Source organism: Lissotriton vulgaris, chromosome 3_1 (genome assembly GCF_964263255.1).
Source record: "Lissotriton vulgaris chromosome 3_1, aLisVul1.2, whole genome shotgun sequence".
NCBI classification, from domain to species: Eukaryota; Metazoa; Chordata; class Amphibia; order Caudata; family Salamandridae; genus Lissotriton; species Lissotriton vulgaris.
In genome coordinates this window covers 1,017,950,823-1,017,968,799 of record NC_141689.1, presented here as the reverse complement: position 1 = coordinate 1,017,968,799, position 17,977 = coordinate 1,017,950,823, and the positions used below count along the sequence as shown (strand labels likewise).

Genomic DNA, 17,977 nt, shown 5'->3' with positions numbered 1-17,977 from the left:
ATCAGAGTCCAGCCATGTTCCTTTTGGATTTAGAAGATGGGTGAACTTTGCACATTATGCTTGCGTGCTGAACCTCACAATTATTTGTTTATGTCCTTTGCTTGTTTTATTAAAACTTCGCAGGAACTATTCGAGCTTCTGGGTAAGATGTTTCTGTGGTATTTGTTTTTGTTTTCTCTAAATGCTGAGATTCATACAGTGACATGTAGCCTTCTTAAGTTGTTTCCAGACGTATGGTGGTGGCTAATAGTTAGAGCTTCCAACAAGTTCTTTTATAATAATATTACATTTTAATTTCCTGATTATTGATGTTTTTAACAAAATTAACTTATTCCATAAAAAAAGTATATTTTTTTATTATCTCATTTATGCAAACATTTTGGCAATGTAATGTCGCTGTGGTACTGCAATGCAAGCTATTGGTTGAATTGTTATGTTCTTCTGATAAGCATGTTACTTAAATCTTTAACAATCTACAAATTGATAATGTGAAACCCATTGCTAGATCCTTCTGCTACAAAAGGCCATGTGTTGCATGTGGACATGTGGTAGGAGGACCACAAGGGTTTTGTGGGTAGTAGTATCCACCCTGTCACACTTCTGCGACAGTCATGAAGACACATCATTGTGTTTGATGCAGATAGCATACATATTTTGATGGCCATATTATGCTGCAGTGGCACACAGAAATATTACAGTGATGTAGTTTTATTCGGTACAGCAAAATCCCTCATTCCATATTCTAGCCCAGCTACGTTCAATTTCCCTATCGTGCGTATTCACGTCTTACGATACCCAGTTTGGAATCAGACACCAAATGACAGTTCTTCTGACAATTTATCCTAAAAGCAAACTTCTGTTAAACATGACTGGACCATTGAGCTTCATTCAATTAACCACCTGGCAAAGATGCCATAGAAACTGTGTTGACTCTGCAGTATCCCAAAGAAAGTGCAGAGGTATTCATAGAAAATTACCAGTGGAAAGGAGGAGCCAAGAACCAGCCTGGTGATACGAAGACTTCTGAGTCAAATGCATTAGCATTGACAATACATGTGTAATTTACTTTTGCACGTAATCTGTTTATGCCAGTTCAAGATTGTAACATCTAACAATCTATGGTGTGACGGCTTCCAGTAACTCTAACAGGGTCAGGTTTGAAGCCCGTCAACAACACATTTAAAGGTGCGTGTGATTATTCCACCATCTGGAACAGTGTTATTAAGTTGGAGGACAAGAGGTTGTGAGTGGTACATCTTGTCACACTCATCAGGAAAGTGCAGGTGGAGAAGCCTGTCAAAGCTGTGATGCAGTTGAGATGGATCCAGAGCTGTCTCAGAGTCCCCCTGTACAAGATGGCAGCTGCTGGATTGGAATATCTTCTTGCTCTTGTTGCGTGAGTGCAGCTATTATCTCTAATTCGCCAAGCTTGAGTTTAGATGCAAAAACAACAGTTGATGGACAGAATGCAGAACAATGTCATACATTCACCCCAGTACAGAGACCTGGGCCTAAATCCATAGTTTTTTTGCTCACCACACCACCCCAGTTCAGACATGGCCATATGCAAATCAGACTTGACCCTGTGCCTCATAGGAACAGTCCAGCCCAAACTGCCAAACCGTGTCTTCCCTGGACCGGAATCAAGCATCCTAGGACCGGTTTCTGGCTATCAGCCGTATTCAGCCAGGATAGCTTGACTCCAGTGGTGTGGAGAGCACGGGACTCACGGCCAGGCATACCCGTCCCACTCGGGTGACAAATGCAAAAACAACAGTTGATGGACAGAATGCAGAACAATGTCATACATTCACCCCAGTACAGAGATCTGGGCCTAAATCCATCATTCAAGATAGCCTGACTGATGAGGATTATGAATCCGAGACCAGTCCCAGGATGCTTGTTTCCAGTCCAGGGAAGACGTGGCTTGGCAGTTCGGGCTGGACTGTTCCCATGAGGCACAGGGTCCGACTGATTTGCATATGGCCATGTCTGAACTGGGGTGGTGGAGTGAGCTAAAGAATGATGATGGATTAAACCCAGGTCAGTTGCCTGGGGGTGAGTGTTTGATTTGATTAAGCACTCCGTTCATCACCCCTTTGGTATCGCTGAGTTTAGATGCAGCACCACCAACCAGGTTTTGACCACCGAGATAAACTCAGCCAGTCTTCTGTAACAAACAGACTGGTTGGAGTTGGCTCAGGAGTGAGCCACATTGAAGTACATCTTCCGGCATCCACCTGCCATGGTTTGGCGTGCACCTTCTTATGGTCGTACCAAGATGTTGAATATCAAATGGGACCACATAGAACTCAGAAGATGCCTGAGTCCAAGGATATCCAGGGTGCACCTGCTATTTTTAAATCTGTTGCTGAAATTAATGCAAAGTGGCATTTAACAGATCTCTGCCCCACTCCTATCCCTTGATGTATGTAGTACCTTCTGCTCTAAAGTTCCAAATGCAGTAGAAAGGGTGAGTGAGTCCATCATTGATGCCCTTCCCACGTCACAATTCTGTTCAGCTGTCTGGGAAAAAGGCACTACATTGGTGTAAGGCACTAGTCCAGCCCTTGGCTGTTAGTATGCTGGCTGGTGTATCTTCTAATGCCATCTTGAGAAAAAGGAGAAAGAGTAGAGAGGGTGGCCATTGGTTCCGTATGTGAAACACGCAGCATGGGTTGTCTGTAAAGTTTGGAACAAGGCCTGTCATGGTAGTTTTGTTTAATATTCTGGAAATCTCATTCAAAGGCTATGTTTATGCTTGGCAGCCTTTGTGTTTATTCTTTTATGATTTGTATATCACGACTGTTACACTTATTGGGTGTTAGTGTGTTTTCATGTACCAAACTCATTATAATGTTGCTCTCGATGAACCATCTTATAGAAAAAGTAAACAAGTTTACAATAAAAAAATCCAAGACAATTCTGTAGTAGCAGCAAAGGAGAATATATACAAATTCATCTCATAGGTTAGGAATGGTTTGTTGAACAAAATAATAGACGTCTTGACAAGAAGTCGATGGGTGAAAGGGGAAAGATACGAATGTAGGTAAATTCTGAGAGGGATGTTTTTGTATTTATTTGCAAAATAAAAGGAGGTGCCTTTGCTCCCATTAGTTCAAGTGGAGGTGAGTTTTAGTGTGGGCAAAATTCCAGTGAAGGAGATTGAAGCAGAGCGGTACAGGAGTTGAAATTGTAAGATTCCTAACAGAATGATGCTTTGCTTCTAACAACCTTTGTGCAGGGAGAAATCTAAGGAGGGGTGAGTGTATATATGTGGTTGAACTTGGAGTACTTCGCAATTGATGCAGGTGAGCTTGAACTTAATTCTGGACTCTCGTATTGGCTAGTAGAGATCTTTTAACTAGGCGTCTAATTGCCAAAATTATTTGGTTCGGAAACAAGTCAAGAAGATGAATGGACTACAGGAAGAGTTTGGAAACACCAATTAACAAGGCATTTCCATTATTGTAAAAAGTTACTCTGTCACTGTCTCCAAGAATTTGGTAAAGATATCCATTGTGGATCAAGTGCTTGTTATTGTGACCTCTTTTGGACAAAGGGTCAATTTTAGAAGTCTTTCTGCCTGAATGGATAGGGTTTATATGTTTATGCTCTCAACTCTTGATTCACACCTCCCTTTAATCCTGTTGGGACAGTTCATCTTGGTATGAAACTTACCATGGGATTTAGAACACACTCTGAAAGTTTTTGTAGAATCACCAGTGCGGAATAAACGGGTGAAGCCTCTATTCAGATCATTGATAGAAACCCATGTGTCCTGTGCCACAGGGATAGTTAACACGCAGTGGTCCAGGGATGTGATACATTGATCATGGTGATATAGTGTTTTTGCACTTTTGTAACTATTTGGGCCAGGGTGACTTGGTCTGGCTTAGAACTGCATTGAGTTAGGGGCTACCTAGTTGTGATTTAAGACAGAAATATTATTTTTCACAAATATCTTCTAAAAACAAGACAGTTTTGTGTGAGTGGGTTAATGCTATGGAATGAGCGGGCTTGTACGAAGCTTTTATCAAGTAGTTAGCTCAAGAATAATCGAAATATGTTAAATAGTTCTAGACGCAATCGAGGTTAGAAGTAACTAAGTGTAACTACAAAAGTGAACAAATGAATTAAACTATGACAAGTTGCAAAAAATGTGTGAAAATACAGAACAGCTTCTCAAACCCCAGAAAAACCCAGACAAAAAAAACTAATCCTCCCACATGCCACAAACATTTATTCTCAGAATATGGCACTCTGCCAGTAGTCAACATTCTGTACATACTTGTGGATGGCTTTGCTTTACTATCTGGCCCACCCTCCAATAAGGTGCTAAAATGAGAACGTCCTAATGTCTTTGCATAATACCTCAATCCTTCGTTAGTCTTTTCTAATTCCAGGGCAGACGCACACCCCTGGAGATGTGCTTGTTTCTCTTTTTTCTAATAGTGAATGAAGCACGGGGGGGGGGGGGGTTCAGCAGTCATGGTCCCCCCCCCTTGACACATAGTGTATCCTTTCCAGAAAGTGATCTTAAAATAAGAATAGTAGCTGTCAGAGATACAGATACAAGCAATGCATTTCAAACATTAACAAGCCAAGGCATGATCAAACCTCGCTTTACGGGTTACTCCGGTGCAGGCTTGCGATTAACAGAGGACTGTCATCTCCCAGAGACGTGGAATGTTAATCCAACAGCATTGATAATCAAATTGCCTTCACCATGTCGGAATATTAAGCACAGCAATGTTTGCTCCTGTAGTGGTCAAGGGAGCAGTGTGGAATGTGCTTGTTCAGCAAGGTCTCTCCTACAAAACCGCAGAACAAGGAAAGAGCTTGTCAGTTCAGTCAATATTCTTAACTTGGTTTTGATGGACCCCACTGCCACTTTTCTTGCATCGGTCTGTTTTTCTGACCCTGGTTCTTAAAGTAAGAAAGGGTTGGTGTGAAGGGTCGTCTTACCTGTGAGGTGAGGTGGTGGGGTGGACGTGCAGTATTCTGCAGTCTTGGTGTCCTGGTTTGCACTCTGGTGTGTACACAGGGTAAAGAGGGATCATGCACTGTTGACCCAGATCAACATGGACCCAGGCTTGGTAATAAACCCGCTTGGAGAATATTGGGGTCTCGACTGGGCACATGAGGTCATAGTGTTTGTTCAGTTCTCTAAAAGGAAAGAAAATCATTTTGCAGCTAATTAACATACAACGGATGCAGGCTGGTGACCAGCCGCTGCCCATGCAGGTAAGAGTGGTGGGCCGGTGGGGGTCCCCCACCGTCCCAACCGTCCCAAAACCCGGCCCCATCGACGCCCCCCCCCCCCCCCCACACTGTTACCTACATGGGCTGCTGGTGACATAAGTAAACATTCAAACCATCTACTATTGGGGGAGTGAGCCGTATGGCCTACATACCATCCTTTTTCAAATCATCTTCTTATTGGCCTGTAGCAATTAGCATTGTAAACAACAGTCATTAAAGCAACTTGCATGTTTTACAAACAAGTGCCAGGAATAATGCAGCCATGGGGGGGCGGGACATTTCGCTGTAGATTTAGAATAGAGATTACTTTGATTTGGAGCATTTATATAGTATGTATTACCCATATTATTGTAGATGTGAATCCGCTTTGTCCTCGCATACGATCATCAACACAGAAAATGTTTTGTGGCCTTATAAAAGTACAACCATTTCCTATATTATCTTTTCTGGATTATCCTAAATCACACCACACTGGCACACTAGTGCACCACATACTTTTTTTTGTGTTTGCTCTCATAAACTATTTTTGTGAACTGTATTTAATGTCAGTGTTAGCTGTCCCATATAGTTCTGTGACCTGGATTTAAGATGGCTGCCCTGAGAATCAGACACGTTTCGACTGTCCACTTCCAGTTACTCTCGATAGTGAGTGGGCTGTACTCGTTTGTGGATATCTTTGTACAACCTTACCAGCTTCTTGAAACTTCAAGTCATTTTTCTCTACACTTTGCAAAGACATGAATGAATGGATGGATGGATGGATGGATGGATGAAGGAAGAAAATAATTAATTAATGACTTGAAGGATTTGTGTTTCACCCCTTACACTGAACTAAGGTCTTAAAGAGCTTGGCATGATTGAGAAACACATAGTTCGTTAGCTGGAGCTTTCCTTTGTAGGCAGTGTTTTGTGGAAACGTGATCTCATTGGCCTATTGTGAGCTGAATACTAAGCAAGGCTTTCTTGAGCTCTCGGATTCCTTACTTTCTATTAAAGAACCATTGCTATGATAGCACATTAGACACACTACATGTCAATCACGTGCTAGGTTCCCACGAGGTGTGTCTTGACTGAGTGGCACATTAGATTGCACAATTTGTTGGGAATATTTTTTACGGTACATTTTTCTCGTGGAATTTCAGCACGTTTTGCACTTTTATGGGTGCACAATAACGTGTTTGTACATTCATGCGTTTGTAAGTGAATATGTGTGCTTGAGCAAGTGGTTGTAGTTTTTGTTCTTAGTATTTTGTATGTGTTTCTGCATGCGATGTTCTTTGTTTATGTCCTTTGTATGCCATGTTTCTATTTGTGCGAAGTGTGTACTGACTTCGTGTGTTCCATGCAATCTAAGTGTGTCGGATGTGTGCACTTTTTTTAAATTCTGGGAAATGTGGTAGTGTGCTTTGTGTGTTTGTGTGTGCTTATTAGGGTTTGTGTTCTAAATGTGTGGCGGACATAATTATGATTGATGTAGGCATTGGTATGATTTATTTTGTGCTAATTGTTTAGGTGTGTGTTTGTTTACATTGTGTGGCATGTGTTTCCCTGTGTTTATGTTGCTAGTGCACTCTAACCGTATTTGAGATGTGTGTGTGTGTGGATGCTGTGTAATTTGTACAACTTGTGCTGTCAGATTTGCATGTTTGTGGTTGGTTCTGTGTGTGGGGGACATGCTTTGCCATGTTTGCACTGCAAGTTAGTGTCTGATATCCTGCATCTGTGTCAATTGTGCAGCATGTGGATATTGCGTTGTGTGCATGTGTGATTTGTACTGCATGGGGTTTTGCTAAATGCTCAATCTTTTTCAGTTGTGTGTGGGTGTGTGGATGATTGTGTTTTAATGGTGGTATGTGTCCAAGTGTGTGGGTCCTGCATGTGTGTTTAGGTTTAGATTTGTGTGTCTCGGTGGTGTCCAGCTGGGTTTTCAGTTCTCTTTTTGTTTTGTTTTAATGAATGTTTATTTCTGTGTGTGACAAGTCTACAGTCATGTTTTCATTCTCAGCCATAATGACTCAGATGTCATAATTAATTTGACGAGCAGGTGGGGGTTATTAGCCCTGTGCTTCACTCGCTAATAGCTGCACAGCTTTTTCTAAAGTACCCTTTCAACTAAGGAGGCATTTCTTCACATAGAATAAATAGTGCAGCACAAAAGGCCCAGTTAGATAACTATCCGTGGGCTTGAAAAGCTGCCAAGCAGATGTTGTTATTGGAGCTGGCCCAGGCGAGATTGGGCAAGGCAGATGCGAGATGGGGGGAGGTTTCACAAAACCAAGATGCCTTCCACGCAGCGGCTGGAGAATGGCGTGGGGTGAAAGGGCGTGCCGCGAGCCTCAGAGGGGGGAGGCCAGGGGAAGGATGAATGGGTGGATAGATGAGCACAGACTTCAAGACACTCTCCCCGCCACTCGTGCGGATTTCACAAGGAACCCTTTTTGGATTGCAATCCATCAGGAGAGGGGCGGGACTGCTGGAGAGGGGGCTGGAATCGTGCTGTTCTTCCAGCGCTCTCCGACTTCTGGTTTGCATTAAATGGACCGTGTGCAATCTTTCGAAGGCCTGTGGAGACTGCGCGTCGTGCCTATCGCTGTATGTAATGAGCAGAGCAGTGCTGACATACTCCAGAAATCACGGAGTCGGCTTTATGACCAGCCATTGGGTTCTGGAATATTCCAGCAAAACACTTGGGCCGTTTCCTGTGGCCTCCCTAGGTTTTGTTCATGCGTTTCTTTGTAAATTAAAGAAAATAGAATGTTATGGAAGACTATTTGCAGAAATGAAGCTACTTAAGCCGCTGTTAGGTGTGGAAAATTCTTCGTATAGTAACCTTTGGAAGCCAAAGGAAGCGGTTAATGATAAAACTGTGCTTTTTGAGAAGCCAGTGGCGAGTTCTGGATGAGATAATCTAATTCTAGTTTTAGTGGAGCCGGTGATCCAGAGATGTTACATTTTGAGTGTGTCCCACTTTATAACTTGTTAGAAAACTATAGTGGATCGGCCTACAACACAAAGTGTGTTGTGGTGCGCATGTGCGCTAAGCCAATTGCCTCCAGCGCTTTTCCCATGTGCACATTTACGACAAACATGGAATTGTTCTTCCTCAATAGACACCAAACATATAATCCATTAGTTTCACCCTTCTTGACACTGAGCTTTCCTTCAAAGGACAAATGCTGGAAGGGGTTGCCAGCTGCCTGAGCCCTCCACTCAGCCGAAGTTACTATAAGACTTGTACATTTATGCTCATAACGTAATGCACGAGCAATAACTTGGAGACATAAACTAACTGAACTCAAGAAGCAAAAAGTTGATAGCCATGGATTGAAAATTGGCTGGAATCTGCATTTCGAACGGGGGAAGGCCTCTCAGGGAAGCACACCCGATTGTACCTGCCACCCAACCTGGCACCTGATGCATGTTTTTCAAAGAGAGTGTTTGTCACTGCTGGCTCCACTTTGACTGAGATGGGATTCATCCCCACCCTTGATCAAGCCATTGCCTTGATAGCCAAAATAGTGAGCCCTGTCCTTTGAATTTGAATCTTACATGGTTTACCTGGTAATCCCACGCATACTGGGTTAGTCATTGCCTGCTGTTTCAGGTGGGCTATCACTGCCAACTTGCATAACCATGTAGCAAGTAAACAGCTGGCGGGGCGTGATCACGTCATTGCGCCTTACACCATCCACAATAAGGTCGCAGAGTAGCCCAGGTGAGTGCTGCCACCCTTCCCCTCACAAGGCCTCCTGGCTCACTGCCTCCAGCTCGGTGAGATATTGCTAAGAAAGCCAAGTTGCTTGCTGCCAACTCTCTCTATTGAAAAAGTGAAATCCTAGTTCCCGTAGAAGCGCCTTCTCAGAAACAAACTACAAAACAACAGTCCAGGTCTTAGTTGTCTCACATTAGGTGGATGCAACAGCATGCTCCTCTCCACTCTCCCTGTCACCAAACCAGATGCCCTGAAAGGCATCATCCAATGAGAGTCACCTTTCATTAGGAGTATAAATCAATTCAGTCATATCAGTCCAAACCTGTGACACCACATTGGAAGCCCCTCCAAGCCGACATCATCTCCAAGATAAGCTGCATCACATACAAGAACTGGGGCTTTTCATTATCCAGCAGAGTAACGAACTATCTGAGGCGCACAGTGCCACATTGGAAGGCAGGACATTGCCAGCATAGAGACAAAAAACTATTTAAAAAAAGAGATGCACCATATCCTTCTATGCTCCCATGATCTGGAGCAACATATCCATCAACATCAGAACTGCCCAAACCCATGTTCAATTCACAAAGAGGGTGAAGACCCACCTCTTCAGAGAACACTCAAGCTCACGCCATGGAATTCATCATCCTTGAACACTCGGCTTCACCGTAAACAATCGTGAATTGTAACCCTGCTCTTTTTGAGTGCTCTTTCGCTCTCTAGCTAGGAGTGCCCTCTACAAATAAGTGCACATAAATACATACTCTTTTTCCAAAATGGGGCTTCATTGAATTTATGTGAACCAAACATTTGTTACTCGTTTGTAGCACATTGCAAACTGCTAGAGGGAGAAGGTGAACCCCATGCTAATTAACTTCCTGCATAGGAGGTAGATTTGTATATAACCCCTTGGGTTTGCACACTGTTATTGGCCACTCTTTAGCCTTGCCCCTTTTGCCCTCCCTTTCTGCCACCGAACATGTTATCCTCTTTGCCACTGCTTTTTCAGTGTAATTCTTTCTGTTTGTCTTTACCATAATATGCTGTGTTCATCCTTTAAGAGGCAGTTCCATGTATTCACTGCCTTTTTAGGGAAACATATCTTCTATCTCTATTTCGAAGTCAAACTTTCTAGTATTGTTAACTTGGTGTTAACAGTCGTCCTTAGCTATAAAAATTCTTTCCACTAATACAGTGTTTTGGACTTTACCAAATTCCTCTACCATAGCACCTCCTTTCCCTTATAAATTGTATACAAGTGTGATGTTATCTTATACAACAAGAGGTTGAATTGGGCAGGATCTACAGCATACAACTCAATCTTGCTTTTTTTTTTAATTTTTACTAAAACAGTTCCCATAGTTTTTCTTTAAAAAACACGACAGTTCCAGAGTGGTGAATGCTGCCCTTGAGTTGCATCAGACTGAAAAGTAAGCAGACGACCTCCTGTACAGTGAAGCTAGAGATGGGATACACAGCTAAAGAAAACAAGCACTGGCAAAGCCAATAGTTCTCGTTTTTGCTGCCAGCATTTTGGCTTTGCCCATGTTTATTTTGTTTTGTCGTGCCTCTATTAAATCTTTACAATAGCAGAGGGGCATCATATCTATTCCTAATGTAGAAAAAAAGATATATACAAGTGTGTCCTAGAACAAAAGATGTTTGGGGCTTAACACAGCACACAGTGACATAATAGCCTCTTGTACTGAAGGGAACTAGTTTGTACGTAGATGCGCTTCTTGTGAAAGAGAAAATGACGTCACTCACAGTGAAATTAGCCAGTGTCTAAAGTGGGCTGACCAGGTGCCCTATGCTGCATGCTATAGTGGCCAGTAGCCCTAAATATAAAGTAAAAAATATGTCTTAACAACCGACCCTTACACAGAGAACGCACAAGAAGATTGTTAGTCACTGGGCCTGAGTCACAAAGATAACTTACTCTCTTAAATTTACAATTTTCAGTAAGTTTACTTTTTTTTGTATTCGCAAACTCCTTTTATAATTTGTTACTAACATAAAAACACTAGTAAGTCCAGCACTACACTTGGCCAACCATCTGGAACTGCAATATTCTCCCAAAGATAATAATGAAGGGTGTAGGACCAGTCGTTGACATGGGGCAGTACTGAACTTACTACAAAAGTGTAAGTTACTATAAAAGTGCAGCTTGTGAAAAAACGGAAAAGTAGTAAACTTACTCAAAAGTGTAAACTTACTCCAAAGTGCAGTTTGTGAATCCAAACCACTTTCGCTGAGAAATGGGAAAGAGAGAGAGAGGAGGGGGAAAGAAAGCAAGAACAGGCGAGATAGAGTGGGATGGAGAAGAGAGTGAGAGACAGCTCAAGGAAAGGACCCCTGCACATAAAGAGAGCAGTAGAGAGCAGAAAGCAGAGCTAGAGCAAAACACCCAGAGTAACTTGGGTACTTTTCACTCACAGAGTGAAAGAGGTAAGAAGGAAAGAGGCATAAAGGAGGGGGCAGAGGTAGGTAAAGAGAAGGAGAGAGAGAGAGCGACTCATGCATAGTGAGAGCGAGATACAGAGAGTAGAGAGAGTGAGAACGGGCAGAGCAAATGTTGGTGGGAAACAGAGAGGGCAGAGTTCGGATTATGTCTCTGTCTGTGTTCCTTTCCAGCACACACTGTGCTGCTGAATTGGAGTTTTTGAATTGCAAAGCCAGCATGACCTTTGAAAACAGTGTGATGTCACTCCAGACTTTGTTCAGCTAGTTGCATTTTTAAGATGGGATATATGGGGAAATGGTCCTGCCAGGATATACAACACAAACACCTTGGGACTTAGTGCGTATTACAGGTGACTGGAGAACAAATAAAGTAGTTCTTTAACCAAGCACACTGTACCTCAACGCGAATAGCCACGTGATATATATCCAGCACACTGTTCCTAACAGTTGAAACCTACTGACTGCCTGAGCAGAGGTAATGCGACACCTGAGTAAACATTGAATTTTTTCGTCCTGAGGTATGCAGTATCGAGTTAATCAGTATTCACAGTAAACAGCTCCCCATTGATCCAGCGCCATTACCCTCACGTTTGCCGAGCTCGTGCGCATGGACGTCATTGTCCACGTGCAGCATACGTCTCTGGCTAATCTCCCCCACGCTCCCTCACGGTCGTCTTTGCCTCTGATTGGTTATATCTTGGTTCATTCTTGTAAAGTGGTTAGGCAGTGTCCCGGGGTCTCTATGGGTCCGCTTGAAAATAAAATACATTTATGAAGAAAGAAGTAAATATATTAACATTCAGTATCAGATGCTGGCTGATTTGTAGATTTGGAAGAGAGGTGTATGTTTGAAGAAAAAAAACAATTCACTTTTAAAGCGTGACCGTTTATAAGTAAACATATTTAGCAATTCTTTAAAAAATATTGCGGTGCCGCCAGCGGCCTTAAAGGCACTTTGATGATATGCCTCGTTTTTGTCATGTGTCCGTGAGCTTGTGAATGTGGATTTGTAACTTAGGGGCCGATTATGATGGCGGACGGACCTGAGTCCGTCTGCCACCATAGAGTAGGAGAGACCGTCCGCAGGGGCAGCGGAGGTCCCTCCGTGCAGATTAGGATGTGACCGCCAGGGTGGCGGTCACATCCTCTATTTTTAACATTGCGGCGGGTGCAGCTACAAGCTGCACCCGCCGCAATGTTAAAAATGCATGCACGGCATTTGCGTGAACAAAGCGGCAGGCACCGCGCGGTGCCTGCCGCTTTGTTCACGCAAATGCAGGGGGGTACCATAGGTACCCCCCATGTGCACCCCCCGCCCCCCCTTCGCCCAGGGGGCCCGCAACGGGCTCCCGAAGTGAAGGTCCGTATGCTTTTCCACGGCAGAAAAGCCGCCGTGGAAAAGCATACTTTCTACTCTATCATAATATGGCTGGCGGTGTCTGAGAGACACCGCCAGCCATGTTAATGCTTTTCCGCCGCGGTCGGAAGGCGACCGCGGCGGAAAAGCGGCGGACAGATTCCAAGACCCACCAGCCATCCTAATTTGGCGGTGGGTCTTTCAAGCATCCGCGGCGGTTTTCCCGCATCCTCCGGGCCGGCGGTGGCTTCCGCCGGCCCGGAGGATGCGGGAAATCCACAATCGTAATAGGTCCCTTAATGTTGGAAGAGTAGTGGGTAAATCAGTTTCATTCACAGCTTTTTTGCAACTATCTTTGTAGGACTATTGTATTTAAACAAAATTAAACACTTTGGCTTACTAGTGCTCTATTCCTCCTCCTTGTTGCGAACGCTATAGATATGGCAACTGAAGGCACACATCTCTGATGTTCCATTAGTGCTTCAGCATAATGTCGCTGGTAAAAGCAGAATAACAGGAAACAGGCCGCAGTCTCAAACATCCCGAAGTACTGGACCTTTACTTGTAACAATAGAATTGAAAACAAAACTTAGCTTATATTCTGATGACATAGGGCATGATTCACAAACTGCATATTGTAGTATGTAAAGAAATACGATAGTAGTGCTATGAACTTGCTAAAAATGCAAGTCACAGACCGGAGTGTAAATCTCACCTCTCCTAATTTTTCTATTTCCGGGTATCCTCACACATGTAAGTTTACTACTTAGTAGTAAATGTTGGAGGTTCCGGGGAAGTGAATGGCAAAAGAGGCAGACTTACTACTAAATGGGAGTGATTTATGGAGGAATAAGGTTCATGGTTGGACAGACACCAACCCACATAAGAACAAGGCCATTGCTAGTCACAAACCACTTCTAAAGTTACTGCATATAAGATAACAAAAATGCTTATAAAACTTTTTTTAATATACATTTTCAACATGCTGCACAGCAGTCACAGTGCTCTACAGCATAGCTTAAAGACGTTGACAAAGCCAATAGCTCTGGTGAAACACTAACAAGGTCTCAAAATGCGAGAACTAGTGGCTATGTCAATGCTTGTTTATTATTGGCCATACCTGATTACCTGTTTAGTAAGCAATGCTGACCACAGCAGGGCATTTTGCACAGCACCCTAAGAATTTTGGAGCCTTTATCCAGGTTAGCTACAAGCAAAGCCTAGCTTCAGAAAAAAACCTCACTGAACCTGTTATGCTGTAAGATGTTAACTTGAGTAGTTTATGGGTTTCCAGTTATCAGGGCCCTAGTTTTGTGTACTGAGATAAAATCTTGCGGGGAAAAAATTAAAACCCATCAAAAATGCATACAAGCGCATTAAAATAGGTCCTGATCAGCTTTTTCCTGAGCAGCTTTTTCAAGGCCATACAGTTTCAGACCGGCTGTGTGTTTCTTTTGAAACAGTTTGTGTTAATCTTTGAATAATAATATTGGATTTTTGTGGATTCTGTTACTGACGTTAAATGTGCGTTTTATATTTAAGCTTGATTAGCCACTTTACACCATGTATCACATTAGTAATTTTATAACCACTAGCAGCCAATCTCTTTGTGCTGCTTTACATTGCTGTTCGTTCCTCTCGTTGGTGGTTGAATGTGGATTGTCATATTTCCAGCTGGCAGTGGACTCGCTGTTCTTTCCAGCGGATTGAAAAATCCCAGCAGCTGTTGCGCCATCTGGGTTTCTTGGTCTACGAAGGCCCACTTTGTCCATCCATACGGTCTGGGTACATTACCCATTACCATGTCCTTGGGGCTCTCCAGGTCATTGGCTACTTGGCGTCCGTCACAAAATAGAGTCAAGTCAACAATTTGCAATGGGAAAACATCACGAATGGGACAGGTGTAGCTGAGGGGAGTTTCTTCGAAGTGTGATTCAGGATTCATGTTTCTGAACAAACCCTTCCCTTCGCTAGGAATTACTGTTTATTTTCACCCATTTTTCTGTAGAATGGACGAGACCCGATTTACAATGCAATGCAATTAGGTAATCGCTTTAATAAGATTTCTGAAGCAATAAATGCTCTGTTATACCTTACACATATTTTGCGTCATATATTTTCTTTCTATTTTTGGTTTGACTTAGTTAGTGTTTTTGTGTTTTTTAACCCGTTTACCGTGACAGACATTCCGCCTCGGTGAGGGCATTCTACATAGTGGGCGGGGCTGCGTCGGCCAACGGTCGTGCGCAGACCCAGAAGGTAGTGCTCGCGTCAGCCGTTGGCCGCCTGAGCACGGAACAGGTTAAAGCTGCCTGTGCACCAATAAGGTTAGTAATAACAATCTGTACAATTCAGCCCACTGGGATCAAATAAAGTTAGTTACACATATTCCATAATCATGGTGGTGGAACAGGAGAAACTTTGGGTTTGCAGAGCAGCAACCTTCTCACAAATGTGGCACAAACATGTTCAAATGGACATTATATGAAGAATCAAAGTGAGCCTTCGATGTACTCCAAACTCACTAGCTTTTGAACCACTTTGTATAACTGCAAGCATATTGGTGGACGCTGTTTGAGGGCACAGGGACGCAGGACTGGGCACCGGGGCCCCAACCGTGCTCTGGAGGTGATTTGCCACTAGTGTTCTGTGGTCCGTTCTACTGTGGCTGTGCAAGTTGGCCCAAGTACATCCTTTCCACACTTGACTCTCAGGATAGTGAGGGAGAGCAATCTATGACATCTCACTCTCAGGGAGGTGTTGAGGGCAAGAACTCAGAATTCATCAGTCACCCAAAGACATAGTAATATTGTCCAGCTCAGTGCTTATCTTTTATTTAAAAAAAGCAGTTAAATTACACAGCAGTCTCACTTTCCACTCACAGTTTTAGAATCCAGGGTTACGTGTGGTATGGGAGTATCCAGTAGGCCTGCTCCTGCGCTGCAGGCACTGGGCGGCGACCTCACTTAGATCTTGGCTGCTTAGTGGGATCAGCACAGGAAGCTCACATATCAACACTTCTTATTCAGCAGTTGTAGCCTCCTGGTGCTGAGTGCAGCTGGGGTATTTGGTTGGGCTGGTGTGGCCTACAGTCTGGCCGGCCATCAGTCGGTGGGTGTCTTTGGCAGGTGTGGCCTTCAGGCTGATCAGAGCTTCTGCATAGATGGCGTTAAGGAAGTCTGACTCAGACAAGGTCAGCGTTAGTCTCTCAGGTGCAGAGCAAGATGCCAGTAAACAAAGGCTGCCATTAGGTGTAGGATGATGAGGGCTGTGGTCTTTCCCATGTCCAGGATCATGCAGCTGTTGTCTGTTGCTGAGATGAGTGCTGTTTCTGTGCTATGGTTGAGTCTGAATCTGAATTGTAAAGAGTTTAGGAGCTGGTGGTTGAGAAGGTGGTTGGTAAGGCATTTGTTGATTAATTTCTCTAAACCATGTCTGGATATGGTATTAGGCTACTAAAGCAGGTGAAGCAATGCTCTGAAATGCTTTTAAATTTGCACCAGTAAAGTAGAAGAGTGTTGTGCAGTAAATAATAAAGCACAAAACATTCTGTTGGTTTTAAATATGTGGTTAATGAACACAGTAATGGTTAGGTATCTTTCAGCTGGCAAATAAAGAAAATAAATACTTTCAAATTGTTGTTAGATTAAGATAGTGTTTTGGGGTAAATGTTAATAAATAGCATTCAGAATTCACGATTCTTTGAAATCTGTGATTGCAAAATCTCATGCACCTGTATTTTTCTCAACCATGCCAGCTATTTTTTAAGACCTTAAAAGTGTTTACTACCCCCCACCTTTAATTTCTTTATTAAAAGCCACAAATTGGTTGAGAGGCATGAGGGTTCATAATTTTTCACTTAACAAACCAGAAATCAGAGTGAAAATAAAACATGATCACATTGTATTGCAAGGCAGGAGTGCTATGGAGGCAAGAAAAATAACTTAATGATGGTCCAAGAAAGTATTGGTAATACTCTTGCTTTCATTAAATATTTTTTAGGACAATTTTAACTTGCCATCATCGGTTTCCCCCAAAAATGTTGTAGTGAAAAAAAAGAGAACGCGCTACAATGATATAATAAATAGGCCCGGGCAAAATTTTTATAATGCTTGTGAAATTTGCATCATTTTGCCAATTTCACATTACACGTGCTATGCAAAATTCCTGAAATTACACCATTATGCTAGCTGTGTGATTACACGCCATTCATGACAACATTTTATAGCAAGTACTTAGTAAGGTGACTGGCCAGAACGCTAGTGGCCGTTGTTTGTGCCACTAGTGTTTTGGTGCTATAATTTGCTGTGAAATTCACCCCCTCATCAAAAATAAATATGAGGATGCATTTCATACTACAATTTACATATCTCAAATATTCACGTGTAATTTTACAAAATTTTTCCAAAATTATGCAAAAGCAAATTATGTGATCTTCACATATCCCTAATAGTAATGTCAATTATAACCTGGTAGCACATATTTTGTGCCTAGGTCCTTCCTCAGGGCAATTGTTGCAGTGATGCCAGAGCTTGGAAATATTTACAAAAAAGACAGCTACAAGTTTGAAGTAGCCTTTAAATTATTTAGTATGAATCTTAACTCTTTCTCTAGTTAGCCAACTTTCATACTTTTTGGAAAGCAAATGTCTTCTAACATGATTAAAATGAAGAAACTAACGGGAGACCATTCTCCAATTTAAATTCAAATTTGTTTTTTGGGTAATTTTTTTCAGGATTTGTAGTGAAGAACGTGTAAGTGTTGTGGTCCCAAATTGAGTGTAGGACTGGCCGGGGTTGTGAGTATGAGGCCTACACCCAAAAGGTAGCAACCTAGTTTACTGGTCTTTATGCTAGGTCACCAGTCCCATATACCAAATTACAATCTAGGCAAAGTCTTTAAGGTACATGCATGAATGCCAGAGCAAATGATGCTTTCCATCTCACTTGTTTTTGAATGGTCTTGAGATACATATCGCAAGTCTCCAATGTGTTGATCTGCAAACCTCATGTATATTGCATAGAAAACTTTGCAGTCCATTTTGACAATTGAAAAAAAGCTCTAACATGTGTTAAGTGTAACTATTCGGCTATTGTTTTGAACTGAGCTCCTATTTTACAAGTTTCAAACAGAACATTTGTGCTGGTGTTTGATAAGATGGATACAGTAATCTTAGTGTA

General features: G+C 42.6%; 1 protein-coding gene across 4 annotated transcripts in view; it reads left to right on the top strand.

Moving 5' to 3' along the window:
* The window catches only part of NFIB (nuclear factor I B), a 364,276-nt gene that overhangs the window by 77,409 nt on the left and 268,890 nt on the right, over nucleotides 1-17,977 (top strand). The gene's annotated exons all lie outside the window — the stretch shown is intronic.